Source organism: Jaculus jaculus, chromosome 8 (assembly GCF_020740685.1).
Source record: "Jaculus jaculus isolate mJacJac1 chromosome 8, mJacJac1.mat.Y.cur, whole genome shotgun sequence".
In the NCBI taxonomy this organism is placed as follows: Eukaryota; Metazoa; Chordata; class Mammalia; order Rodentia; family Dipodidae; genus Jaculus; species Jaculus jaculus.
In genome coordinates, this window is record NC_059109.1 from 123,015,219 (window position 1) to 123,042,891 (window position 27,673).

A 27,673-nucleotide genomic window follows, 5' to 3' on the forward strand; every position below is an offset into this window, starting at 1 on the left:
CGGGTAAGTACATCCCCTGTGCCCAAAGCTTGGTTCCTTACCCCCTGCCCATCAGCTCTGACTTTGTAGCTTTAAATTTTAAACTCTAGAAAAGACTTGCAAAAAAAAAAAAACCCAAAAAACAAAAAAAAACAAAACAATGACTATCAAATTGGATTTTTACATTTGCTGTGGTGTTCTTAGGAAAGGTGCTGGCATCTGCAAGCCCCCCTATTTTAAAAAGTTAATAAGGCTAGTTACATTGATTTCAATTTTCTTTCCTGAGAAAGTAAACAGCAACATCTCATTTCTAAGTAGGAGAAATGAATGCCGGGGCATGACTCTGTAATTGCTTTCTACAACAGGAAAAGATGCTGGAGGGCAGAAGAAAGAAAACTCGCTTCAGAGTCCTGCAAAACCAAACCTGCATCTCAACCTCGCGAAGCTCAGACCCCGTACTTGACACCTCTGCTTGTCTTAGATGCCCCACCTGTCCTATGAAAGGGAGTGAGCACCTTGCAGAAATATCACTAGATGAATTCACTATGGAAAGTAAGCCCAGAGTATACTCTGGATGCCCTCCCCTCCTGTGTAAAAGCAGACTGAAAACTCATGTTTCATGGAAGATACAAGAGGCAGGCAAAAATCAGACACATGAAAGATAGGAAAGTCAATGTTAACAGTGTTTCCACATTCCGCCTTAAAGCCATCCACCATGAAACACTAAGTTGATTTTGACAAGGACACGCTGAGCATAGGCTTTGGGCTATAAGTTTCCTCAAGATGACATTGGTAGGGATGTAGGATTAGAATAGAGGCTCCAACTAGGGGATGCTGGTGTGTCCAGAGAAACAGGAGCCCACTGTATGCCGAAGGGAGAGGGGGAAGGAGGAACAGCAGACTTAACAGGGACCCAAAGGATCAGAGTATCTTCATGGGTGGAGAGCGGGAGGAAGGGTGACAGGGAAGGAGTTCCGCCAAGATAACAAAATAAAGATATACACATGTAAGTAAGGCTAGTCTCTCAGACAGGATTCACAGCCTTTTTCTCTACCCCTGTCTCCTCTGCCTGATGCTCACAGACATCATCTGCCTCCTTTAAACAACATGCCTTCTCCATCACACATAGAACCATGTCTGCTCTGGGCTACATGTCTATGCCTCACCAAACTCATGTTAAAACCTAATTCCTAGGCTGGAGAGATTGCTTAGTGGTTAAGCACATGCCTATGAAGTCTAAGGACACCATTTCAAGGCTCAAATCCTCAGTACCCACATAGAGCCAGATGCACAATGTGGTGCATGCATCCGGAGTTCGCTTGCAGCAGCGGCTGGAGGCCCTGATAAGACCCATTCTCTCTCTCTCTCTCTCTCCTTCTCTCTCTCTTTCTCTGTCACTCTCAAATAAAAAATAAACAAAAATTAAAAATTAAAAAAAAATAATTCCTGGTGGTGGAGAGATTGCTCGGTGTTTAAGGCACTTGTCTGTAAAGCCTAATGACCTGAATTCAATTCTCTAGTACCCACATAAAGCCAGATGCACAAAGTGGCACATACATCTGGAGTCCATTTGCAGTGGCTCAAGCCCCTGGTGCTCCTATTCTGTCTGTCTCTCTTCTATCACTCTCTGCTTACAAATAAAAAAACAAAACTATTTTCTAAAAACCTAATTCCTAATGCAATGGAATTATGAGGTGGGAATTCTGAAAGTATGATTAGGAGGGTTCTTCCTTTATCTATAGAATTCCTACTCATGAAAAACAGGCTCTCGAGAATGCACCAGCCCTTTTACGATGGAGGACACATACTTGTGCATTTATGATGAACAGACCCTCTCCAGGTACTGAGTCCACCTTTGTCTTGGACTTCTGAGAACTATGAGCAGTAATACATTTCTGTGGTGTGTAAGTTACCCAGCTTAAAGTGTTTTGTTACAGCAGCCTGAACAGGCTACGTCAGCACTCCAATATGTTTTGGGATGGACAACAATGCACAAGGGACAACAAAGAGCTGGGCACATTTGGAGGGGATGCAGGAGTTTAAAGGGCGCTTGCTAAAAAAGAAATTCATGTGGATTGCATAGCTACAGAGGACAAGTAAGGAAGAGATCCAAGAGACACAATGAAAACCAAAAATCTTTAAGGGACACATATGAAAATTTTCACTGGGAAGAGGAGGATAAGAAATGCCTGATAAACTGGTACAGACTAATAGATCTGCGTTTGGATGGAGGGATTACTCAGTGATTAAGGAGTTCATTTGTAATGTCTGGAGGCCCTGATGCACCCATTCTCTCTCTCTCTGTCTCTCCATATATATATATATGTATGTATATATATATATATATATATATATATATATATATATATGTATGTATGTATGTATGTATGTATGTATGTATGTATATATATATATAAAATCTCTCTCTGCTTGCAAATCAATAAAAATATTTTTAAAAATATAATATCATCTACTTTCACTTAGTCATTCACTAATTCAGCAATGATTTAAGTGAGCTGTTACTAAAAATTTGCAATTTAAAATTACTAGTGCGTAAGTAAGTAACATATGCGTGTGAGTGTGCATACGTATGTGCCATGCTACATGTGTGGTGGTCAGAAGACAAGTTTTAGGTTGGTCTTCACTCTCTTTCTACCTCATTTGGGACAGGATCTTTCATTGTTCACCACTCTGATTGTAAGCTTCCAGGAAACTCCCTTCTCCACCTCCCTTCTTAACATAGGTGTACTAGAATGACAGAAGGCTGCCACAGCTTCTGGCTTCTTGAATGGCTCTCAGCCTTGTGAAGGGAATACTTTATCCACAGAGTCATTTCCCCAACCCTGTGAGTACTTACCATGGAACAGGTACATCTAGTGCTGGGCGCTGGTTATACAGTGGCTTACAGAAGAGGTGCGCTCTTATAACTTACTGATACAGACTGACCATAAACTAGCAGGCTCATGAGTCACTGCTCATGTAAGCATGCTGCAGAAGTTGTTGAGAGAACTGCTAAGTTGGAATGATCTGAGAAGCTTTCTAACCACAAACGGAATCAGTTCCTGTCTTTCACTGCAATGGTCCTCGACCACCTGTATCTATCAGTGACTGGTAGCTCTGTACAACAGCCATGACGCTGGTGGGGAATGAAAGGAAAAAGTGAATTAGTAAATGCTAGTGGATGTTGTACATTAGCTGCTTCTAAAGCAGTGAGCTTATGTTGGTCAACCTGATCATCTAAGCATGAAGCTTGCCCTACCCCTCTGGAGCTCATGCCTATTATCACTAACCAGAAAGTTGCTTCTTCCTTCCCGAATTTCAAATGTTCCTCCGCAACTCATGTCTATAAATCCCTTCTGGCCAGAGTGAATGCCACAGACATGAAAACATAAAACATTCCATTGAAACAAAACAAGATAAAACAGCAACCAAAGTGGTTACCATGGTTGCTCCTTCCCCTACATCACCATTGTCTCACTAGAGCCCAGCCTGCAGGAGACTAATGAATCAGGTTAATGTCATTGACAATGGTACTGATGTGCTGAGATCAATCACTAAGGAGAGCCTGAAGCATCCCTAGTGTTCCTTGAAAGATCTAAATAAGGTCCTAACCTGAGACCCCTCCAGACTAGTAATGGAAGTGGGAGAACGTGTGCCCACGGCAGTGCTGCTGTGTATACACATAAATGATGCCACAGAAGTTATTTTTCATTGCTGGAAAGAAACTTCTGACCAGAAGCAGCTGATGATTGGAAAGGGCTTATTTAAGGCTTACAGTTTTGAGAGGAAGTTTCAGCATGGCTGAGCAAGCAGCTGGGGCATCCTATCTTCACTCAAAGTAGGAAAGTTGTCTGAGTAAGCCAGTTTTCAACACCCAGTAAGGCTGGACAAGTCAACCCCAAGGTCCATCTCCAGTGACACACCTCCTCCAGCAAAGATCCACCTACCAAAGGCTCCACCAGCTGAGGACTAAGTAGAAAGCTTAATCACAAATGCTTGAGGCTATGAGGGACATTCTCCATTGTACCCTCCACAGCTTTTTCCTTTCCTCTAATGTACATAGGTCACTGTGTTTCCAGACCACCTTGAATCTAGGGAAGATCTTATGCCAAGTCCTATCACCTGTAACAAAGTCTTGCCACCATGCTGAACTAGCTATAAATGTAATATATTGTGATTAGATAGATAGATAGATAGATAGATAGATAGATAGATAGATAGATGGCAATAATCTCTTACATGCAATCTCTCCTACCTCCTAGGCTACCAGGACCTTCAATACTGATATTGAGAATAGTGGCATTTAAAGAAGATCCTTGATCCTCAAGACACTACTGAAGGAAAGTAGCCCAGAGGGTTACATGACCTATAATACAAGCATTCCCATTTTCAGGAGTGAAATATAAGCTTAAGCTTTTCTTTAGCTACTGAGATCTTAGAATTTAGTTGTTACCACAAGAGAGTTTTGCACACCCTGATTTATATAAGGAATGCCATGTTCCAATATGATGGTATTCAAAAGTAAGCAAGTAAGAAGCATGTTTTCTTGAGTCTTTGATCTGGTCAGTCATTATACTAGATACCAACTGCATGTACTATATATACCAAGCTTTTATTTGATACTCAAAAGTATAAAAGGTCCATTTTATCCTTACATTAAATATAAAATATGTGATACAAACTGTTGAATCCACATAGAAACTAAGAGTTGAAACCTAGATTAAGTCTGTGGACTTTTTCATGGTCACAGAAATATATATATGTATGTATATTCCCCAAGCCAAGGTCAGTCTTTCCCTTTTAGAGAAATGAGTAGGAACCAGGCAGATAGGGCTTCCAAGTTGCTTGGGTCTCACTATTTGAACTCATTCCCTTGCTTATTCCACTAGAATAATAATATCAACAAAAGTTTTATTTATTGTAGGCTTTGCACATAGGCATGTTGTTGACAGATATAGTGATCTGTACCCTTAAAACATTTGCAGATTAGATGGAAAGACACGCACATAAGTGTTGAAGGTCCTTGCAGCAGTGTTAACACTCAAAGACTTACTCACTAATCTTCCTTCTTCAGGAAAAGAGGTAGGAGGCCTCACATGTACACCTCCAGGCATCCTGGGCCTCATACTTATATGTCTAGGCATCCCAGGTCATAGATCCATGGAAGGTCACGCTAACAATTGCTCCTGCTCTGCTTGATCTGTTGGCACCCCTAATCTCTCTGCTTCCACACAATCACAGGTAGATGGCTCCTGAACTGGTTGTTAGCAGATCTTGGCTTTCTGAGGACTACAGGGACACTCTTGCTTCACAGCCACTCCCTAGACCACCTTGCTGTTTACTTTTGCTTAGCTCTGGTGGTCACATTACTCTGCTGAAGGTGAACCAATGCTTTTCTCTTCTAAGAGTCTGACTTCTGACAGTAGGATTAACAGGACTCCTGCACTGGAAGTCTTCACATGGTAGAAGAGCTCACTTATAGCAGTCAAAAGCAGCCTTACATTCTATCTTGAGCCACTGTTTCCTTGAGATATTCAGGGCCTGTTGCAATGGTAATCCCTTTCTGCCAGAACTTTTCATTGCTTATAAGTGCTCTCATGTCTCTCCTACTGAAGAGATCTAGCTGCAGGATCTCTCTCTCTCCCTCTCTCTCTCTCTCTCTCTCTCTGTCTCTCTCTCTCTCTCTCTCTCTCTCTCTCTCTCTCTCTCTCTCTTTCACACACACACACACACACACACAGAGAGAGAGAGAGAGAGAGAGAGAAAGAGAGAGACAGAGAGACATCTAAATCTCAGCAGGACACAGTGTTACTTGTCCACAGAACTCCTAGCCTCACAACAAAGTAAAAACTATGGCCAAATTTAAGACCCCCCCCCCCACCGTGATTAATGTAAAACCTAGAATACAGAGTCCATTCATAGAATACTAAATGGTCATAGTGCAGTCCGAGTAGAAGCAGGAGGTACAGTGTGGTAGCAAGAAAATCAAACTGAGGACAGTAAACAAAAAAAAAGAAGGGTGGAAGGAGAGAGCACAAAGCTGCACTGTAATTTCCCACATTTCCTTCCACTAAAAGGAGGTGATATGCTTGACTCCGAGCTCCTGATCTCTTATGTTAAATGGTAAAGCTGGCCAGATACTGGACACTATGTTCATGTAATAAAAATAGAAACTGCTGAAGAAAATAGCAACCAGTCCAGGAGTGTAGATCACAAAAAAACCTCTACCAGAATGCCAGCAATTGATCTTATGTCCCTTAATGAAACACCACCCATATCTGAAACAAAGGAGTACACAGCCAAGCTGACAAGATTGTTTCTCATAATCCATCTCAATATAAATTGATAGCATCAACAAAACCACACATCAGGAAAAGTAGCTGACAGTGGCCCAATATTATGTGATCTAGATACCAACTCTTTGTTGATTTGGTTTGACTCAGAAATAACTTGAAAACTATTTAGGAGAGAAAATATACTAGAATATTTTTAAAATATTTTATTTATTATTAAATTGTAAGCAGAAGGGGGCAGAGAGAGAATATGGATGTGCCAGGACCTCCTGTTCTTGTGCACCAGACTCATGTGCCACTTTGTGCATCTGGCTTTATATGGGTATTGGAAAATCAAACCTGGGCTATCAGCTTTGAAAGCACATGCCTTTAATTGCTGAGCCATTGCTCCAGCCCCATCTAAGTATTGTTTTTTTTAATTTATGTATTTATTTATCAGAGAGAGAAAGAGAGAGGGAGAGAGAATGGGCATATCAGGGCCTCTAGCCACTGCAAACAAACTCCAGACACATGTGTCACTTTGTGCATCTGGCTTAGATGGGTACTAAGGAATTGAACCTGGGTCCTTAGGCTTTATAGGCAAGCACCCTAACCACTAAGCCATCTCTCCAGCACCCTACTTAAGTACTTTTATAGCAATCTTCCCTAGATTTTCTTCCTCTCAGCCAACAGATTAAGAAGCACAGTAGCCAAGAGCTCAAGATTGTGTACCCTGATAGTAGCTGACATTGCCTGCTTGGGTCAACTTCCTAACACACATACCTTTCCCATTTCTGAGCCTTCACTTTCTAATGTTCAGAGACAACAAGATCACATGGAACCTTCCAATTGTAGCACCTAGGTATTCTGGAGAATCAAAAGGAACTGGGGGCTTGGGAAGATGGCTTATCAGTTAAGGCACTTTCCTGCAAAGCCAAGGACACAGATTCAATTTCCCAGGACCCACATAAGCCAGATGCAGAAGTTGGCACATGTATCTGGAGTTCATTTGCAGTGGCTGGAGGCCCTGAAGTGCTCATTCTCTCTCTATTTGTTTCTCTTTCTCTCAAGTAAATGAATATTTTTTAATAAAAGGAACTGGGAACTCTCAGGGACCCTTAGATGCAAAGATGGTGACAAGCTGTGATGTCATAGTTGCTAGAAGCCACCAAGGAGAAAAGAAGGACAAGCTTCTGTTGAGCCCAGAGCCATCAGACACTCAGCCTAGCGACCTCAAGTCTCCTTGGAGCTGCTGTTCATCTTTCAAAAATTACATATAATGGGCTGGAGAGATGGCTTAGCAGATAAGGCACTTGCCTGCAAAGCCTAAGAACTCATGTCCAAATCCCAGGTTCCACACAGCCAGACACAAGCGTGCAATGTCGCACATGCGTACAAGAGGGTGCAGGCATCTGGAGTTCATTCACAACAGGCTGAAGGTCCTGGCATGCCCATTCTCCCCTTCCCCCACTTTCTCTCTCTCTTTCTCTTAAAAAATATATATATAATTTTAAATAATTACTTGAGAAAGAGAAAAATGGGTATGGCACAGTCTCCTGCCACTGTAAATGAACTCCAGATGCATTTTGTGCATAGGCTTTACATGGGTACTAGAAAATCAAACCTGGGCCATCAGGCTTTGAAGCAAGTGCCTTTAACTGCTGAACCCTCACTCCAGCCCCAAAATTACTTGTGTTAATACAAGTCCCAAGGGGGCATAACACTTGACCAAAAAAAAAAAAAGGTCCCAGGCATTTCTGCATGTACTGGCAGCAGAAAACTTAGGGACGGTGTATAGTTGGAGAGAAATCCCAAAGAAGCTCATTTGGATGCTGAACCCCATTCAGATATAAAGAGCAGATGGTGCCAAGAAACTGATGTCAACCCCAGCCCCAGCATTTTAGGAGGAAGCAAAATCTCCAAACTCTCCACTTCCACCCCAGGAGCTAGGCTCAGGCTGGCCTCCAGAAGCCATGACCCATAACCACGGGAGGACAGGGAAGCGCGGCCGCTGTCCAAGGACTCTGCGCCTGAACAGAAGAGCTATTTCACTGGACAGGTTAGGGTCAAAATGTGGCAGAGGCCCCAGATGCTCCGATGCAAGTCAAACATAAAAAGTCAACAGAGAAATAGAAAACTGTAGCAAGGAAATTGGATTTTGAAAATCCATTTGGGTTTGGTAATGTATAGCATATCAGCATCTGTAAGGGAAGTAAAAATAGTGCAGGATACATACTTTAGGAGACATTAAAGCATAAATAAGGTTTATAGTGCCAATCAGAATTTTTTTTAAACATGAGCTCTTCTTTTGAAAATGATAGAGAAATAGAATTCAATAAAAATATAAATGTGTCTGCCTCTGCATTTCTCAGATACGATCCTGGGTATTCCTGAGCAGAATTAAGTTCAGAAGAGGAACTAAAGGTTTGTTAGCCTTCTGCCAGTGTGCCAGACACTGTATTTGAGCTCTGTAGGTGTATATGTAAATCTGCATGCATGTGAATGCAGGTAACTCCAACAGCCCTCTCGAAGGCAGGAGTCAGCAGACTTCTTTCTGTGAAGGACCAGAGAGTAAATCTTTTTCAGGCTTGGGGCTACAGTCACTGTCACAACTGTTCAGCCCTGCCATTATTATACAAAAGCAACCATTTCCCACACATGAACAAACTGGTACGCCGTGTTCCAAGAAAATTTTATATCGAACAATGGGGGCTAGCCACAGTTTGCCCAGATGGCATAGTTTGTCAATTTCTGCTCTAGAAGAAAATGATTGTTTTCTCCTATTATCATCAGAGCGACAACAGGATTTATCCAGTTGAGGAAAAACATGATATCACATACAGCAATAACAATAGTAAAACCTTTTTTGATTTTTTTTTTTTTATTGATGGCTCAATGTGTGCAGACATCACCTACATAAACTTCCCCCTTCGATGCATGTGGTTTGACTGTGCACATGTTACAGATGCGGCATCACAGGCTTGGAGAAGCAGAGGAGATGGGATATTAGGCTCTGCGGTTCCAAAACCTGGGTACTTTCCAGGGTGCCAGCACCACCGCTTTTAGAACACTCCATGGGTTCCGACTTTGAGTCTCATCTGCTGCTTCCAGAATAGAAAGTGATGCCTTTAATATCCAGTTAACTGAAGACAGAAAACTGGGTCAAATATAAAAAAGAAAAGGAAAAAGAAAACGCAGAAATTTGCCATCAGTTGTGCTCTTTGTGGTAGACACTTCCTCTGGTGAAGCTCAGAATGTTGACAAACATGGCCAGAACCAAGGAAACTGCCTGGGATGGGGAGGCACAAGACACCCCTACCTTGGCTCATGTAACTAGAACTGGAAGTCCCGGGAGCCCACTCAGCATCCATCTTCCTGGAGCTCAGAAGACATCTCTGGTACAAGGAATGTGTGACACCTGAGGTCACAGGATGGCATCTATCCAGCTCGAAACTCCAATGAGTCAAGAGAAGAGGAGCATGTCACATAGGTCTCTATCAAAAAGATGCCACAGCATAAGCCTGACTTTATTCAATGAGCAGCTGAGTACATTGAAATGGACCCTTACCCACTGAGAAGGAGGAGCCAGGCTGGAGCCCACATACAAGACTATAGTCTGTCTATGGTCTTCTCTTAGGAATCAGAGTGAACCCAGATGGAGGCCTTGTGGCAGGGGAAGGACAGAGGATTCAAGAGGCCAGGATGATCTTTGAAGTGCTTTAATCCCAATCTAGTTAAGGTAGAGGGAGAGTCCTAATCCAAAGACAGAAAGGAAGCCAAAACATGAGGTGAGGAGATCCCATTAGGCTACCAGGGAAGAATGAGGTGACAGGCCAGGTGTTGTGGCACACACCTTTAGTCCCAGCACTCAGGTGGCAGAAATAGGAGGATCACTATGAGTTTGAGGTCACCCTGAGATTACATAGTGAATTTCAGGTCAGTCTAGGCTAGAGCAAGATCCTACCTTGAAAATAAAATCATACTCACACAAACTCACACACATACACACACACACACACACACACACACACACACACACTCTAAGAGTGAGGTGACACCATGGAGAGGCCAAGAAACCTCTGGAGGAGGCATGAGAGTCTGGCAACAGGTGCAAAAGGCTCAGAATCCAACTATAAGCAGGGGTGCCAGGCCCAGGGATAGTGATACAAGGCTAAAGAGACAGAGGCAGAAAGCTGTGGAGCCAATTTCAATCCCCCCTTGACCTGAGAGTTGATAACTTCACCAACACTTAGTGCCAGGCACTGAACGATGTGTCAGGCACAGTGCTAAATGATTACCAATAATAGTCATTAATTAACACGCTCACTCCATGAGCTAGACACAATCATTAGCCACCACGTCACACGTAGAGAAACTCACACATGGAATGGTAAAAATGTTTCCCCAAGAGTTCACCAAGCACAAGTGGCAAAGCTTGACTTTGAACCCAGAGGAGCTTAGTCTACACGCATCCATTACACTAGATTGTCATGGCAATAAGCTGACCTTGCAAAGAGCTAGCTGAGGTAGCTACACAGCTCTTCCTTGGTTCTGGAAGACTATCACTGAGACAATCTGTGACTCCTGTGCCCCCAAATCACTGCCCAGGCTCACGGTGCCTGTCCTCAGTCCTAACGTGTTAGTAAGCCACTGTCACATGGAAGCCCAATATGAAAAGAATGGTATGGGTGTGTTCTCATAAAATGCTTCTTTTTGTTTTCTCAAGAAAGACTCTTGTTGTGTAGCCCAGGATAGCCTCAAACTCACCGTCCTTCTGCCACTGCTGTCTCTCAAGTGTTAGGACTACTGGCATGTACTACTATATCCAGCGCTCATAAAAATTTTATTTATTCAAGCTGTGCTTAGAATTTCATCATTTCCCCATCATAAAATACAATTCTTTTCTATTTTCCTAACCACTTAAAACTGCCAAAAATCCATTTTCAGTTGTGGACTCTATATAAACCAGAGAAGGCATGGGTTTAGAGCGTGGGCTCCAGCTCTCCAGTGACATGAAACTCTTGAATGTTAACATAGTCACTGAATTTTAACACAATACCATTAGTTACCATATGAGTGACTGATGTCATGTGCTTTTAATATTTCCCTCCCATTTCTTAGTGTTCCTTCTATCTCTCTCTCCCTTTCTCTTTCTCTTCTCTCCCTTTCTCTCTCTCTCTCCCCAAGGGGGAGGGAGGCATGTCATCATCTTTATTCTGATGTTACAGTCCTAGGATAAGGGACTTGTTTAAGAACTGTAGCTCCTATGGTTGTTGGAATGTTAAAAAGTGTCCCCATTAGCCTCAAGTATTTGTGATTAAAGCCTTGTAATCAATGTCCAGATGGTGGGAACTTGGGAGGTGGAGCCTTGCTGGAGAAGGCGTGTTGCCGGGAGTAGGCTTTGAGGTGAGAGGGTTACAGACCAGCTCCTCCTTGGCCAAAATGAGCTCACTCTTGTCACTTCCTGCCAGCTGCTATTGCAAGACACACTGTCCAGCCTCTGTTCTGCCGTGCTTTTCCATCATAAAGGAACTTCCCTTGAAATTCTAAGTACTTCCTTCCATATGTTGCTTTTGGTTGAGTGTTTTTCCCAGCAATGAGAGGGTAACGGCAACAACTCCCTGGAGTTTAAAAAGCTTTCTACCTAATTAGTATGTGCCCTTTGTAAGCAGCGGTGCTCCTGTGTTCCAGATGAGAAAATCAAGACCAGAAGACGTGGCATATTCAGTCCATGATGGAGGGCATAGCTAAGATTAAAACCAGACCAGGTCTAAGAACAAAAGTAACCTCCAAGACACATGCAGCCACAAATTTGTTGGGCTAAGGGCAAATCCACAGTACAAATTATCTTGACAAGTAAGAAGTGAAGAAGCGGGCTGGTGAGATTGCTTAGTGGTTAAGGCACTTGCCTGCAAAGTCTGAGGACCTATGTTCAACTCCCCAGAACCCATGTAAGCCAGATGCACATCTGGAGTTCGTTTGCAGTGACCAGAGGCCCTGGCACACCATTCCTTCTCTCTGTCTCTCTCTCTCTCTCTCTCAAATAAATAAATAATAAGTGAAGAAGTCTGGATCTATGCATTAAGCTATGTGCTGCAGACTGTGTGACCACAAAACCAACCCTGCCTGTGGAAGCACACAGCCTAAAGTGTCCCAGCCCTCAAGCCATTGAGATTCCAACCTTGTACCCAGAAATGCTTTGAAGGCAGTGCAGTATGTATGTGGGGCTTATTAATCGTGAGCAGCCTATCAGGGAGCGCAGTCTTGCCCCTGCAATGAATGTGAGCCAGCCTTGCATAAATTGAATTTCTTTTTTTGAATATCTAATTGAATTTGCAGAAGTGTGTGCCGGGGGGTGTTTAAATAAGTGCACAAATATGATAAGAAGGCCTTCACACCATTATATCTAATTCAGTAAGCAAAAATAATGGCAGGGCACGTTCCAATTAGTGTTTGATTTATTTGCTTTAACAAATCCAATTAGTAGAATGTTTTATAAAGTCATCCAATGTCAAACATTCATGGACTCAACAGATAGAAACAATAGCACTAATAGGAAAGAAGAATGTTTTAAAGCTCTCTGAACAGTAAATTTTTTTTTATATAAATAAGATGATGTCTCTCTGATGGTTTGGCCATTCCCCAAGGAAACAGCATCTGATGTGATCATCAGTTCTTCCTCTGGGTCTGGGAGGCAACTGGAGCTAACGTGGTCCATCATATTAAGTACAGAAATAAAAGCAACAAAGGTGGGAGTTAGCCAAGGGACTGCAAGGGAGAATACCAAACTTGCTGCAAGGGATCTTCTAGACCACAGATGTGCTTGGACTTCCCGGACAGTACAGGGCCACGGGAAAAGCAGGACAACAGAAACAGCAATGTCCTAAAAATCAGGTCAATGCTCTCACACCTTTGTCACACTCTTTTTTCTCTTGAGAAGGTTAGTGGTCCTTGCACATACTCACCTCTCATGGGGGATGCTGTCCTGGACCCAGCAAGATGTAGGACAGGAGAGTGGTTAAAACTATACTCTGGGGGGCTGGAGAGATTGCTTAGTGGTTAGGGCACTTGTCTGTGAAACCTAAGGTCCTCTGTTTGATTCTCCAGGTCTCACATAAGCCAGATGCACAAGATGGCACATGCATCTAGAGCTCATTTGCAGTGACCAGGGGCCCTGTGTGCCCAATATCTCTCTTCTTCTTCTTTCTCTTTTAAATTTAAAAAATAAAAAATTTTTTAAAAAAAACCTATACTCTGGAGCCAACCATTATCCTCCTCTATTTTCTATTAAACTATATGATCGTGCCAACATATTCACCGCTGTGTCTCACTTTATCCATCTGTAGGCTGGGGACACTAACAGTTTCCATCTCTTGGGGTTGTGATAAGGTTTTAGGTGAACTTACTATTTGTACAGATTTGGCATAGTGCATGGCACATGGCAAGTGCCAAGTAATTAATTACTTAAATTAATATTTAATTTCCCATGTATGAATTAGATATGGGAAAGCTGACTATGTTATATGTGTTCAGCTTGAAAAATCTCTTAAAATAAACAAAATGTTAAGGAAGTCATAAATGAGTTTGTCCACATGTCCTGGGTAGAATGGCAGTGCCTGAGGTGACAGGCTACTGATATGCACAGCACCCCAGCTGCCTCTCCACTTGCTGCTACATGACCTCAGGCAAATCACAGTCCTCAGAACCCGAGTTTCTTCGCTTGTAACAGAGGTAATAAGTAAATCCTCTCAGAGGACCATCAACTTGTGACATCCCACCAGACCATGGCCACGCCTTCCTTTATGGTGCCCAGCTACGCTAGAAGCAAGAGCCTCAGTTCACATTAGCTTGCCCACACTGACTGCCACGGTTGTGTCTGACATACAGGAGGAGGTGGTGGCAGAACTCTGCCCTGTCATTTTTATTAGCTTCCTGGCTATCAGTTTGTTGGCAGACATTGTGATATCCTGTGGTCAGAAGAGGAATGTATACCCTAGTTACACTTGGAAACTGTTCATCCACTCACTCACTTATTTATCATCTACCAGTCTATATCTAGCAGGTGAGGAAATGTGTGTCCATTTTCTACATCAGTGAATCCTCAAGACACAAGTTTGAGGGAACTCAATCAATAAACCCTCACAAATTAACAAGCACAGTAGAGTGCAGCAATATATCAGGAGTGTAAAAGTCGGTACAAGGGGATGATGTGACACTTGTTTCTGGCACTTGCTTTGTGATTGTGGGTGGATCTGAGCAAATCCTGAGCCTCTATGGCCCCATCTGTAAAGAGTAAACAATAATGAGGACAATGAGTATTAGCTGAGAACCTACTATGTGCTGTACACCGCATGAAGCCCTTATCTTGAGTCATCCCTCGTAATCGTCCAAGGTCCTCCATGTGGCTGGGACTACCACTATCCGGCCTTCATGCACAGTGAAACTGAGAAGCACTTAAAGAAACTTACCCATAGATCATAACTTAGGAGATGGCCAGACATGTACTGCAGAGAATTCTGGGAGGAGCAAATTGCACTGTAAACTCAGAACTGAGGCCCATGGCCACTATGTCCCATTTTCAAGGTCACAGAGATAGTAGGTAGTAAAAAAAAAAAAGAGTTATAATGTAGGTCAGCGCATCTCAAAGCTCTGCTTGACTCATGTGAAGTCCTACCCACACAACCAAGGAGATAACCCAAGTCCCACACTCCTACGAAGGTGGGCGTAAGGCCCATTCCCCAACCATAGGCTGCATCAGCACTCTTCCCTGCATCATGTCCTGACAGCCCGCTAATGATGAGCAGGCACATTCTCCATTAGCAATGCCCAAGTTCTATCATGACTGCCCCAAGTTTTTATCTACCCCCTCCCAATAATTCACTGCATCGTCCCCATTTCTACAAATTCTAATTACCTCGTGTCATGCCGCAGTTTACAATACCCATGTCATGCTTCAATTCCTATGGGGCCAAAACAATATCATGCAGAGAGCCCTGATTACATAGAAGATGAGAGGCGGGACCTTCATGGTTGGCCCTCTTGGCTTCTTCACCCATGAAATGAGGAGACTAATAGCACATTAATCTGTCACAAGAAGTAAACAGCATGGAAACCTCCATGGTGCCTGACAAATAGTAAACTCTCAGTAAATGTTACCAATGATCATTTTCATTACTGAAAACAATGAAAATACATACATCATGCATATATACATACACACATACAAACATACATCATATAAATGGACATATACCTTAAAAAGTTAAAAAAACTTATTTGCATCCATACTGAGAAATATATTTTTACAGTTAATATCCTCAGTGACATAAACGTAACAGCTATAATCCCTGTCTATGTGGAAGCTTCTGATATATACCCTGGAGTCTCTTTCTTGTTGAAGGAATCAGGGTAGATCCACTGGCAATGAACCAGTTTAGATCATTTGTCAGAATATATTAGTTTGCCACAATGAATCAGTCACAACCAAAAGTAAGGAATATGACCTCTCAAAGCCCAAGTGTCCACACTTCCTTCCGCCCCACAAAGGAGAGAAATCAGGAAACAATGACTTTCTCCAAATCAGAATGTTTAACACAGAGGTCAGAAAACTATGACCTATAAACTGAAGCACCAGCCTGCTTTGTAGTTTATAAATAAAGTTTTATCGGAATCCAATTAAACCCATTTGTTTACATACAGCCTGTGGCTGCTTTCCATCTGAACTGCAGCTGTGTGGACATCATGTAGGCTGTAACATCCAAAACATTTGCTATCTGGCTCATTGTAGCAACAGTTTGTTTCTCTTTCCTCTTATAGATGGAAAAGCAATGGAATAGCTCTTACCACAGTACACAGGGAAGCATGAGAGCTCTGATGGTAGAGTTTTTCTCATACCAAAAGTTGCTAACACTGTAGCCTTCTAAAAATCTTCTTTTGGGGCTGGAGAGATGGCTTAGCGGTTAAGCGCTTGCCTGTGAAGCCTAAGGACCCTGGTTCAAGGCTCAATTCCCCAGGACCCACATTAGCCAGATGCACATGGGGTGCACATGTCTGGAGTTCGTTTGCAGTGGCTGGAGGCCCTGGCACGCCCATTCTCTCTTTCTGCCTCTTTCTCTCTCTCTGTCTCTGTCTGTCACTCTCAAATAAATAAATAAATAAATAAAAATTAAAAAAAAAATAAAAAAAAAGAGAAATAAAAATGATAAACAAAAAAAAATTAAAAATCTTTTCCCAAAGATGATTTTAACAAAAAGTTGTGTTTTGTCTTTGAAATCACCACAATGAAACGGGATGGAGAGATAGTCATGGGGCCTGACCTCAGTAAATAAATAGTCCCCATCTAGAAAGGTGATTCCTACAATCTGTCTCAATGTCAAAGTGGTTCAAGATGGTGTGGAGTCACAAGGTCCACATGTGGCTCTCTTGGGAAGTCTGAACGTCACTCTGAAAAACTTCAGAGCATTAGCATTGTGGTTCAAATGCTGCTCCTATGTTTGAACACTTGGTCCCCAGTGAAGCTGCTTTCGAAGTCTGTAGATCCTTAGTGAGGTGGAGCCTTGCTGTAGGAAGAGCGCGTCATTTGCAGCAGGCTTCAAGGTTTCATATCCTGGTTCCACTTCCTCTTCACTCTCTGTTTCCTGACCCCGATCATAGTCACTCCTGGATTAGGAATCCTCAGAAGAATATAAGCCCTTTATATGTCATTTAAAGCTTTCTCTAGTTCCTTCCTGGGAATATAAACTATCTGTGCCCACTCTGCAAGTAAGCACTGCAATACTGGGTTCAAAGAGCAGTCCTGTAAATTGCCCTTTGGGACTTGATGCACAATTTTGCCTGAGTTTGAAAGGTTAAGTGATTTCATCAAGTCTACACAATGCATAAAAAACAGAGTCAGGATTAGAATGATTTTCAATTTGACCCCAAAACATACCCTCTCTCAATCTATCCATACTAAATATCTTTTCATTAAAAATACTAACAAAGCTCTCTGGTCTTGGAAATCCACACTCCTTCTATGACCTCGCTCAGATTTTATTCAGCCCGTGTCTGGATTTCATCCATCAGTGCTACACAAAGTGTCCACTTTGTAGTAGGTATTAAGGTATTATTCTGGGTAAGTGGAATGAAACCAGGATTAAAACTGATGGCCCCTGCTTTTCCATGGCATTCACATTTTAGGTGGAAAGACCACAGTTGAGACATGGAGAGAATTCTCAGGCATCCATCCTGGCTCTCTGCACGGGATGCTTTGAATGTGGCAGGTATCCAGCGTGCGTGCCCATAAGGTGACTGCGGAATGTAATCCTTATTAAGAAGTTTATTCTTTGCCAGGTATCAGGGCAGACATTTCACAGTCTCATTCACTCATAACAACAATCCAATGATCCAGAAATTAATCATTGTCATTTTAAAGATGAGGAAACCGAGACCCCAGTAACACTCAGGAATCTACTCTGCAATCCCGTCTTTCACAAATTTAGTTTTCTTCCAGTGCTATCGACTATCTACTGCATAATGCCATGTATACAAAAACCTAGGATACATCCAGGACTGGCTGCTGGGTAGTGATTTTACATTTTACACTGTTTATTTTAATAAATATATTAATATTTGATTACATTAAGACTAAGGTTAAATATAGTCAATAAACTATACAGCAATATCCAGTGTTTCATAACTAGGAATTATGTAACTAAAATATTGACTGAAATATGAGTATTATCACAAGTACAAGTGATCGTAGAAAGACCCCTTGTACAGTTTAGTTTTGGCAAATCAGCCTGTGGTATTGGTTGGGCTTCACTAAACATTACCTGCTAAGTGATTATTAAGTGTAGATAAATATATTCTTTTAGTTTTATTTATTTTATTATTATTATTTTTTGAGGTAGGGTCTCAATCTAGCCAAGGCTGACCTGGAATTCACTATGTAGTCTCAGGGTGGCCTCGAACTCACAGCGATCCAACTACCTCTGCCTCCCGAGTGCTGGGATTAAAGGTGTGCACCACCATGCCCGGCTTGATAAATATATTCTTAAATTATTTTATTTTCATTTATTTGAGAGCAAGATAAACAGGAGTGATAGAGGGAGAGGGAAAGGGAGAATGGGCTCACTAGGGCCTCCAGCTGCTGCAAATGAACTCCAGCAGACACATGCACCACCACCTTGTACATCTATCTGACTTACATGGGTCCTAGGAAACCAAACCTGAGTGGGTCTATTGGCTTTGTAGGCAAGCACCTTTACTACTAAGCCATCTCTCCAGCCCTAGACAAATATTTTTTTAAGAACAGAGCACAAAGGGCCTCAGGTATTCTGAAGACTAAATCCCTTAAATGATAGCATCGAATCAACCTAAAAATGGGCTCCGTATACTTTTGGGTCTCAAGGATGCAGATATTAACTGACATGAGGATCATATAAGCTTGTCCCTAGTTAAGCTAGCCAGTCTGTCTGCTTGTGTGCTCTCTCACTCTCCCTCTCCCTCTCCCTTTCCCTCTCTCTCTCTCTCTCTCATGTTGACAGTTTTATTTCCTGCAGAGGTAAATCTCACCCAGATGGAGACAGACACAAATGAAAAATGAGCACTTTCCCAGTAATTAAGGAAGTGGCCTTTGATGAACAATTCAAACAGGCAATAGCAGGACACTCTACAGGTTCCCAAGCAATAAAGCAGGCCCAGCGTCTCAAAGCTGCCACATCCCTGCCTCTCTGATGCTTGTGAGTTTGTGTCCAGAACACATAAACATGCTTCTCATCTCTAGAACAATCACTTAGCAATTTCTAGCCCTGCACACATTTATTTTTTTTGAATCTGCAAAGGCCCAAAGCAGAGAAGTCCAGACCTTGCCAACATGACTTCACCTCGGGCTAAAACTCTTTGAAACAGAATGAACTTCTAACCAAGTTCCCCTTGCTAAATCACATAAGAACTCAGAGCATGACAGGACAGGAGAGGCAGGTGGTCTTGAAGTTTGAGGGTCTGCCTGGGAGAAAGTAGCCCTGCATTAAACACATGGCTCTACCACCAGCTGGCTACGTGACCTTGGCCGAGTACCTTCGGCTGAGGATGGCTCTGGCTAGAAGGTCCTGACTGTCTCTTGCAAACCTCACCCCAGTGGCACTGAAAACCCTTAGAAATGGTGAAAAATTCCAGCAGGATTGGAAAGAAGGGCTGCCAAATAAAACCATCATTGGCAAAGCAATGAACAAAGAGATAAAGAGAAGAGAGATATAACAAAACAAACAGATTTTGAAATGTAAATGGAAAACCACCAAAGTTATACCCTTGTTATTAACTACATGGAAATTGTTAAGCTTAATTTGCTTGAAATCAACTAGACTGACCATGTGTTTCTTCCACACAGTCAACACACAAGTTTAAAAAAAAAAAGGTCACATCTTACAACTAGAAAACTAATCATATCACAAAGTGGTCCCTAGTATCAGACCTTGTTTAAGTTCCAAGTCTCTTGTTTCCCTGTCATCTCCTACCTATAGTCATAAAATCTGAACTTTAGGTTGGCGGAGGGGGTTGATAAAAATCATAAGTATATGAAAAATGGAACGAAGGTAAACGGAAAACAAATAACTCTAGAAATTATTCCAAAAACAAACAAAAAAACCTAGGGCTGGAGAGATTGCTTAGTGGTTAAGGTGCTTGCCTGCAAACCCAAAGGACCCAGGTTCAATTCCTTGGGACCCACATAAGGCAGATGCACAAGGTGGCACATGCATGTAGAGTTTGTTTGCAGTAGCTAAAGGATCTGGATCTCTCTCTCTCTCTCTCTCTCTCTCTCTCTCTCTCTCTCTCTCTCTCTCTCCCTCTCTCTCTCCCTCCCTCCCTCCCTCCCTTTTTATTTCTCTCTCAAATAAATAAAATTTTCAGAAACAACATAAAGCATACATTAAAGAGCATTAAACATCCTCACAAAGATTCCGAGAGTCTCCTGGTAAAACAAGAAGAAAAAGCCACAGAGACGAGCAGAGGTAAAAACAAGAAGACAAGAGGATTTGGCGAATCAACAGCAGCTCTAAGAAGAGAGATGAAGGCATGGATGTTATGTGTCAAGCCCTCCAACCTCACCATGGGCAGAAATGAACCCACGGAAGCAAGCCACAGAGACCATATACATTGATGTTCCCCACATATTTCTAACTGGCTTAAAGGGTAGAACATAGTGTCAGTCCATCCAAAATGCCCAGAACTTAGATCCCGCAGGTCCCATTGCAGAGTATGAGAAGAAATGAATCAACCCTGGAATAGCCACTTGAATCTATCAACTGGGATGTCAGGGCTGTAGGATTGAAGTGCTGTGGGAAGATGAAAAATGCCTGACTTTATGCCCTTTAATGTTTTTTAGAATACTTTTTAATTATTTTATTTATTATTTATTTGTAAGCAGAGAGATACAAGCAGAGAGAGAGACACACAGAGAGATTATGAGTGCACCAGGGCCTTTAGCCGCTGCAAATAAACTCCAAATGCATGTGTTGCTTTATGCACCTAGCTTTATATGGATACTAGGGAATCAAACCCAGGTCATTCTGTTTTGTAGGCAAGTGCCTTAACCTCTGAGCCATCTCTCTATCCCTGAAGCTGCATTCTTTAAAGAAATAGTATAAACTTAGAACAGACATTATTTATTTGAAATGAGAAAAGAAATCACAACAACTAATAAATTTCTAGTGACCAAAGCTACTGCAAACACCATACAATCCAGAAAAAAAATAATTTTATTACCTTGTGACAATATCTTCCCCTACATTTCTGAATATATTCCCTGGGATTGTTGTTTAATGACAATGATTTTACAGTGTCATATTTTGAGAAAGCTAAAAATGTCCCTCTCTGAAAGGTTGGTTTAACTTTTTTTATTAGTAGTAAGGTTTTTTTTACATTTTTATTATTAATATATATATATATATATATATATATATATATATATATGCAGCTACTATTACTAATATTTTTAAAGTCTCCTCCACGTGTATCAGTAATTGTTTACATAATGTCTTGTAAACTGTAAACTTAAGCTTCTTTGTGTATATGTTAAAATATTCCAGATTGTTGTAAGTGTTCTTGTGCACTGAATGACCATAAATAAACTAGGAACTGATGACACTGGGCATTTCCACATCACTGCAACCATCAATGACTAATTACACAAAAGAAAAATAAATGTGTATCTGTGTGTACACAGTATACATGTATGTATAAAACCAAACTGAATGTCAACTCCTGCTTGTCTCAATCCCTAAGGTACCCTGAGTACTCCAGAGGCCCCTCCTAAGTAGGACAAAGGGAAGCTGAAGGAGAAACTTTGCAGTAATCTTAAAACCAACTATTAATGCAAATCATCTTACTTCTGATCATTTTGTGAAGCGTATGGTTATCTGAACAAATCACCAGGTTCCCTGCCAAGACTTCAGAAGAGCAAGTGACACCAAGGCTCCTGTTACATGCTGCATGTAACTCCTTGGGATACAGGACTGGGCAACACCCCGACAGCGTGCTGGCAGAGCCGGTAGCAGGTGCCTGTCTTTGGAAGTGACTGGAAGTTACCTCTATCCCTCTGCACTGACATCCTATGCTTCTGACAGAGGCATCAGCAACCTTCCTGCGTTTACCAACCTCTATGTGCCCACACAGCAGCTAGCCTCACGTTTCTAACTTCAAACCAGATCTCAGACAGGTGGTGGCGGTAAGCCTTGGGGGAAAAATCGGCCATGTTTCAGGTACTTTCATACACACATTGTGAGTGTTACCTCGAGAAGAAAAGCATGTAACTACTGTGCTGGAAAACAGTGCTCTGGTCTGCAGCTCTGGCAAAATGCTGCAATTTAGATGTTTGCCCAGTTTTTGAAACCACACTGAGGCCAATCAGTATTCCAGTCATCCTAATTTTCCCCATCACTCTCCTCTCCTTTCCTCTCCCCCTGGCACAATCATACCTATGAACCCTGAAAGTAGATGCCATATAGCTGGTCACCTCATCCCCTTCAATGCAGCGGGTGGTTTAGCTGAAGATTTTGAGACTTAGATTTTTTTTTTTTTTTCACAAGGAGCAACAGGCCATATCACATGACACACCCAAGCCCATAGCAACTTAGGATCATTATAGGAATCCTGCTGCCCACTTGAGAGATGGAAAGTGCTTTGATTCAAACTCACTAGAATTCCCCTGGTCGTCCCCAGCACCCTGAAATTTTTACTGAGACATCTTACAGCAGTCTCCCTAAGACTTGGGAGCCTCCTCAAGGCTAAAGATAAACACAGCAACAACCTTGAATGGCAGGAATGTGTTGGGAAGCCACAGAGAGAGAGCCTTGTTGTAGAATCAGTGGGCATCTTCATATTGTGCTTTATAATGCCCTAGTCATTTTAGAAATGATAACATTTATGTAGGAAAGGGAAACCTTTTTTTTCTAATTTTTATTGAAACAGGAGAAATAACATAGCTGGGGATAAGCTTAAAGGGAATTCATTCTAGTGACTCTCCCAAGGTGTCTGCAAGTTTTCCAGGATGAACCAGATAGATGAGTGTAAGCCTCAAAGACAGCTCTTTTATTCAGCAGTATCTACAAGGGCACCATAAGAGATAGCTACCAAAATGTAAGGGTGAAATTGAGGGAGAGGAGATTATAGTTTTCTTTCAAATGAATCACAAGAGAAGACTTCTTTTTTAAAATCACAGTGTCTCCAACTAAAATCTCACATATTCATATCAAATAGTTTGTGAGTCCTGTTTTGGTGTATGCACACACACGCACACACACACATACATACACATACGACCATAAAAAGTCTTGGAGGAATTAAAGGAGATAAGATCCAGAATCTTAAAAAGAGAGAGAGAGAGAGAGAGAGAGAGAGAGCGAAAGGTCTGGCACATTTTAAGAGGTAAATATAAAATAGCTATTATTGTTGTTAGGACTTGGGGTCTATAGTGTATTCATAACCTAACACACATTGTGACAAGTCATAACTATTGATGGATATTATGCCATAACCACTCTGTTTACTTTATAGTCACAAACATTGAGACAAGATTAGAGATATTCTGGGTGGCATGGCTGTAGGCCAGTCGCAAATAACAAAACATCCACTTACACTAACATAGTTGACAACACTGCACTTCCTGCATAATTAACATCTGAAAGGTATATGTAATTACATAAGAGCATCCTACATTCTTTGCATTGGCTTTATTCTAAGTGCAAAAACTATTTGATTTTACTATAAATACTGGGGAAAACTTAAGAACACAATCCCTTCCATACTGACCTTCTCCAGTGGTCACCTTGACCATGTTTGATCTAAGGCTATTGGAATTTTTTTCCCACTGACAGATGCATACATTTATTTTCCTTAAAAAAGGAACCAGAGCCAGGCGTGGTAGCACACACCTTTAATCTCAGCACTCTGGAGGCAGAGGTAGGAGGATCACCATGAGTTTGAGGCCACCCTGAGACTACATAGCTAATTCCAGGTCAGTCTGGACCAGCATGAGACCCAACCTTGAAAAACCAAAAAAAAATAAATAAATAAATAAAGAGGAGCCAAGATGAACATAAAAGTTTACAACCTACTTTTGTTTTTGCTTTTGTGTTTTTGGTTTTTCAAGATAGGGTCTCACTCTAGCCCAGGCTGACCTGGAATGCACTCTGTATTCCCAGAGTGGCCTCAAACTCATGGCGAACCTCCTACCTCTGCCTCCTGAGAGCTGGGATTATAGGTATGTGCCACCACGCCTGGTTTTAAAACCTACTTTTAAAGTGCATTGCTATATCAAGAACAATTTCCTATTGTACTAAATATTCTACAGCCTAATATTAATAGTTGACATGACATCCTATGTGCCACTGATTAAGCCAGATCTTCTTTAATTAGTTTTGTTGTTTTTATAATTTGGTAATTATAAAGAAATTAAATATAAACCATAAGACATATTTACATATATTTTCTTGGGATAATTTGCTAGGAATAAAGGTGCTGCATACATATATGCAAACCATCTTCCAGAGCAGTTGGTACAATTAACAGTTAGAATGTGCACGTTTGCCCAAGACAATGGGCTGAGGATATAGCTCAGTAGTAGAGCACCTGCTTAGCATGCACAAGGCCCTGAGTTCAATCCCTGGTACTGAGAGAAAAAGCAAAAAACTAGGACTGGGAAGGTGGCTGCGTGGATAAGTCACTTGCTGCCTAATTGTGAGGACTTGAGGTGATATCCATGGTACCCACATAAATGCCAGGTGGATTTGGAGGCCCACCTTGTAATCCCAAAACTAGTGAAAATGGAGATAAGGGATACCCTGGGCAAACTGGCTAGCCAGACTAGCTGAATTAGCAAGTGAGACCCTTCCTGTTATATGACTGAGGAAGACATCTAACCTCAACCGCTAGCCTCCACATGCACACATGTCCACGTGCACCCGCAACACATGTCTACACACACGTGAGCATGCACATGTAAGAGCATCCACCCCACAACCATACATATGCAAAACTAATCATAAAAACATATGAAAAGATGGCCCAAATTCCCTGCCTCCACACCAGTATCTAAGTATCAATGCTATTTTAATCTCTGTCAGTTTAATTAGAAAAATGCAGAGGCCCACTGTTTCTAATTTAAGTTGTTTGACTATTAGGTTGAATGTTTTTCATAAGGTCAACTGACAATTGGCATTTCTTCATTTTTAAATTATCTGCTATGCCCAATGGGCTGTATTATCATAATTTGTATGCTATGGTACTGGCATTAATCTCTTTACATATTGTTATTTATAGACATTCCCCTAGTTTCTTTTTTATTTTTATTTATTTCTTTGAGAGAGAGAGAAGCAGAAAGAGAGAGAGAGATAAAGAGAGAATGGGTATGCCAGGGACTCCAGCCGCTGCAAACAAACTCCAGATACATGCACCACCTTGTGCATCTGGCTAATGTGGGTCCTGGAGAATTGAACCTAGTTCCTTTGGCTTTGCAGGCACCTTAACCACTAAGCCATCTCCCCAGCCCACCTCTAGTTCCTTTTAACCTCTTAACTATTTGTGACATATGCACGCTCTTGACCATCTGGAAAACCTGTAAATCATTTTCCACCTGCTAGAATCATCTCTACAGACTATCTGATACTCAGGCATGTGGCACAGCAGAAGAAATTAATATCTACCAGAGCCATCTGTGGTTCTCTTGTTAATTATAAGTACAGTCAGTTCCTTAATCCATCCAGGGATAATTATAACACAGGACACAGCATACGAATTTAACTGTACTTTTAAAAATACTTTTCATGATTGTTCTGACATGAATGAGTAATCTACCTACTACTACTTGATACTATTATATAAAATACTATACATAGATATAGATACACACACACACATATACACACACACAGACCTATTTCTGAGCCTTCTATTCCATTTATCTAGGTGCCTAAATATACCAATAGCAATATGTTATATTAGGCTAACTTGCTAACTTTAAAACCACAAATCAACTGGGTTTTACTAAAAATGCCTTTGAAGTTATAGAATTAATCATATAGATGTTCTGCTTTGTTTTGTGATTATGTTAATGAATTCCTAAATGTTAACTATTCTCAATTTCTATGTAGAGTGCTGTATTATGTCTTTAACATACCACCAGCATAGATTTGTGACTATTGTTATTTTGTTTTATTTTGATGTTCACATCTATGTTCATTTGTATAGGTGTCTTATAAACTGCCATGACAAATTTCACAAGATTGTCTTTGCTTTCTTGGGAGAGGGATTTGTGAATCAACCTTAGGTGACCCTCTTCAGCAATGTTATCTCCTAAAAACTGCTTCAATTATAAGGTAGCAGGGAAGTGCTTTTTCTACTTCACAGCCTGCTCATTAAAACTGCTTATTTTTCATTAGGTACCATTACATATATAATATGTATAATATACAATAAAATAATAAGATGCAATATAATATTTCCCAAACCTAGAGAAATAGATATCCAAACACAAAATTAATTAAAACTCCTAGCAGACGTGACCAGAGGAGAACCTTAATTAGTTATTGTTATTATGATGATGATCATTGGTCATGTCAATTCATTCCAAGGCAAGATAGATGAGTGAGTACCTTGTGCTGCCCCTGCTCCCGAAGCCAGGGACCATCACCAATTTGTCTGAAGCAAACATCAAGACAGGACGAGTGGTCCCCACGTACCTGGAATCACTGGGACTCAGGACAGATATCAGTCATATGAGCCACCACACAGTGGAATACCATTCATCAATGTAAAGGAATGAACAACAGAGACAAGTATTAAATGTTGTATGCTAACTAAAGTAAGTAAGATCCAAAGCATTACAAAATGCCTCATACCACGTATCTGACATACAAGATGACAGAAAGCACAAGCATGGGAGGACTTGAAGATGAAGGAGAGACATGAGGGAATTTGGTTTATAATGGAAAAAAAATAGATCTTAATAAGACATAAGAGGGAAGTGGATTGAGTGAAGCAAAATTAGCCATGAGGAGATAATCACTGATGAGACGATGAGGGTCTATTACGTTATTATATTTACCCCCTTGGTATATATGTGAAACCTTAGCATAAAGTTTGTTAAAAAAAATCAAATACACAGCACCTAATTTGTATGAGGCAGGAACCTTGAAAACATGGCTCTAGGGCATCCTTCCCTCCTCCAATTATCTGAACCCTTAGCCCTCCCTAAATGGCCTACTTCATGAATGTGCAATCCAGTTCCTTAATAAACCAAGAGATAAAGGGGAAAAAAAAGAGAGGTACAATTAAGGAAAGAGAGGCAGCCCAAATTTTGGTCATCCAAGTAAAATGGTTTGTGCTAATGTCTTTGTTAATGTCTCATAGCCAAAGCAGAGCGAGAACTGCTCCCAGGATTACTGCCTTTGCCATTTTAGGACCTCTCTGGGAGCCTAAAGGCTCTGCACAATGTGCTCCCAAATCTAAGCTTCCATTAAAAAGTCTGAGTTTATGGCTCACTGTAAAGGCCCCTGCAGGAGATCCGCTCAGTCTCTCAGAAAGAGCTCTCAGAGCTGGCAGGGAGACAAAGAAAGCCTAGGGGGTCTTTACACTGGCAGTAGATGGAGTGGCTCTGATGGTCCGTCGGAATGTAACAGGCTTGGTATTGGAGGCCTGGCTGCACCCTGGGCTGGGGCAGGCAGCAAGGTAACATGTGTTCATCTGCAGATTGGATTAGACTAGGCCACTCACTGGTCCTCACAGCTCCGCCTAAGTGAAGGCAGCTGCTTCATGGAACACTCCTCCCAATGTGTCTGCAGTCTTACTGCTCGAGACAGATGAATTGCTGTTGTTTAAAAGACCATTTACCATGATCTCAGAAACATTAAACACATGACCAGTGAATCAGCATTGTTTCTTACCCT

At 41.5% G+C, this 27,673-nt stretch overlaps 1 protein-coding gene across 5 annotated transcripts in view; it reads right to left on the reverse strand.

The window, feature by feature from the left end:
- Positions 1–27,673, reverse strand: part of Ptprt (protein tyrosine phosphatase receptor type T) — a 1,232,244-nt gene that overhangs the window by 846,158 nt on the left and 358,413 nt on the right. The gene's annotated exons all lie outside the window — the stretch shown is intronic.